Source organism: Mandrillus leucophaeus, unplaced genomic scaffold (assembly GCF_000951045.1).
Source record: "Mandrillus leucophaeus isolate KB7577 unplaced genomic scaffold, Mleu.le_1.0 Scaffold42, whole genome shotgun sequence".
Classification (NCBI taxonomy): domain Eukaryota; kingdom Metazoa; phylum Chordata; class Mammalia; order Primates; family Cercopithecidae; genus Mandrillus; species Mandrillus leucophaeus.
Window position 1 is genome coordinate 2,028,459 of NW_012104476.1, and position 2,625 is coordinate 2,031,083.

Below are 2,625 nucleotides of genomic sequence, written 5' to 3' on the forward strand. Positions count from 1 at the left end.
TTAGCTTCACAACTCAATTTGCGTATCATCATGTAAATGTTTAGGATTGTCGTAAAATCCGGACCAACCTCTCTCCACTTGCTATGTGAGCTGCAAGATTATTAGGCATTTCACATTTTCTTGTGGTCACTTGTATTAAATGTTATGGACTGGATGTTGGTGTGTTCCCAAAATTCATAGATTGAAATTGTAACCTCCACTGTGTGACGGTGTCAGGGGGTGGGGCCTTTGGGATGCGATTAGGTCATAGGGTAAAGCTCTCAGGAACGGGACTGGTGCTTTTATAAAAGAGACCCCCAAAAGAGCTCTCATCCATTTCTGCCATGTGAGGACATAGCAGAAAGACAGTATCTATGAACCAGGAAGTGAGCCCTCACCAAACACAGAATGTGCTGGTGCCTCGGTCTTCAACTCCCCAGCATCCAGAATTGCGAGAAATAAATGTTTGTGGTTTAAGCCACCCAGTCTATGGTATTTTTGTTATGGCAGGCTGAACAGATTAAGACAAATATTCTTTGAATTGAGGACATTATGAAGTATTTGTGAAGCTATTTCTAGTTCCGGGCAGCTCAGCAATATACAGGAGACTGGAAACCATCATAAACACATCCCAAAAACCAAACGAAATGTGTTCTCAACCTAAATTCTGCAAAGCCAAATCCTGAATAACTGTGTGCTCCCCCAACCCCTTCTTGGGGAGAACTATAACAGAAGGAAAACCGGGCATTGAACTGATTGCAAGAAAATATCTTGCTTTTGCAAATTTTACAGAAACATATGACAGTGTGCACACATTACTAGGGCCCTTTCAAGGCCTTAGAAGGGGTCCATGTAATTGAAAAACCCTGAACTTAAGCCTCAATAGCTTCACAGTAAATCTCGCTCTGCCCACGTTGATTACTTCTGGAAGTGAATATTTACTAAATTCCCCTGGAGTGAAGGAACCCTGGGTGTTTTCTCTTCTCTATTAGACCTTTTACATTTTTTTTAAGTTTCATTGAAATAGGCATTAAGAATACTTGGCCCAGATGATAATTACATTCCCCTTACATCTGTGTAGTGGTTTGCCGTTTGTAAGAGTTCACAGTGCTTTATTTTCTTTCCTCTCCACTCCAGCCCTGGGAGCTAGACAGGGCCAGTATTATTCCCATTTGCAAATAAGGAAACATGCTCTGGGCTTGCCAGGGCTTTTTCCATCTGCCTGTCAGGAGGAGCCTTTGCAGCAGCTGTAGGTATGATGAAGGGAGCATTGGGCACTAATCTGGAGACCCATGATTGATGCTACTAGCTCCATCATGAACTGGCTGTGAGTCTTGTGTTAGGCCTTCCTGGCCCTTGGTTTCCTCATTTGTAAAGGAGGGATTATCTCCTAGAGGTGCCTTGTTGTTTTGTTTGTTTTTTGTTTTTGTTTTTTTGAGACAGGGTCTCACTCTTTGGCCCAGGCTGGAGTGCAGTGGTGTGATCATGGGTTGCTAAAACCCTGACCTCCTGGGCTCAAGGGATCCTCCCATCTCGGCCTCCTGAGTAGCTGGGACTACAGATGCCTGCCACTACAACTGGCTAATATTTTTGTATATTTTGTAGAGACAGGGACTCACCATGTTGCCCAGGCTGGTCTCGAACTCCTGGGCCCAAGTCAAGTAATCCTTCTGACTTGGCCTCCCAAAGTGCTGGGATTACAGGCATGAGTCACTGTGTCCAGCTGCTTTTAAGGTTCTTTTTGTTTCGTTTTGTATTTTTGAGACAAGGTCTCACTCTGTTGCTCAGGCTGGAGTGCCGTGGTGCAATCAGGGTTCACTGCATCCTCGACCTCCTGAATTCAAGTGATCCTTTCACCCCAGCCTCTTGAGTGGCTGGGACTACAGGCATTGTACCACCATGCCTGGCTAATTTTCGTATTTTTGTAGAGATGAGGTTTTGCCATGTTGCTTGGGCTTGTCACAAACTCCTGGGCTCAAAACAGTTCTCCTGCTTTACCTTCCAAAGTGCTGGGATTCCAGGTGTGAGACACCACACTCGGCTGCTTTTAAAGTCCTTAAAGTGTTTAAGAAACACTTATCTACTGGACAAGAGGAGGGTTCCCACCTCCCTCTCGTCTCATAGCCAAATAGGGGTACCAGGTGCCTTCAGTCTCCTGATTTCTCTTGCTCCTGTTACCCATTTACAGTTAACCCTTTAACAATGCAGGGGTTAGAGGCACTGACCCTATAGTCAGAAATCTACATGCAACTTCTGACTCCTCCCAAAGATAACTACTAATAGCCTACTGTCAACTAAAATCTTTACCAATAACATAAACCATCAATTAACACATATTTCATATGTTATATGTATTATATGCTGTGTTCTTACAATCAAAAAGGCTACAGAAAAGAAAATGCTATTAAGGAAATCCTAAGGAATGGCTAGGCATGGTGGCTCATGCCTGTAATCCCAGCACTTTGGGAGGCCGAGGCAGGCGGATCACCTGAGGTCAGGAGTTTGAGACCAGCCTGGCCAACATGGTAAAACCCTGTCTCCACTAAAAATATGAAAATTAGCTGGGCATGGTGGTGTGCACCTGTAGTCCCAGCTACTTGGGAGGCTGAAGCAGGAGAATTGCTTGAACCAGGGAGGTGGAGGTTG

At 44.6% G+C, this 2,625-nt stretch overlaps 1 protein-coding gene across 1 annotated transcript in view; it reads left to right on the top strand.

Moving 5' to 3' along the window:
* WBSCR17 (Williams-Beuren syndrome chromosome region 17) overlaps positions 1-2,625 on the top strand; it is a 699,332-nt gene that overhangs the window by 196,215 nt on the left and 500,492 nt on the right. The gene's annotated exons all lie outside the window — the stretch shown is intronic.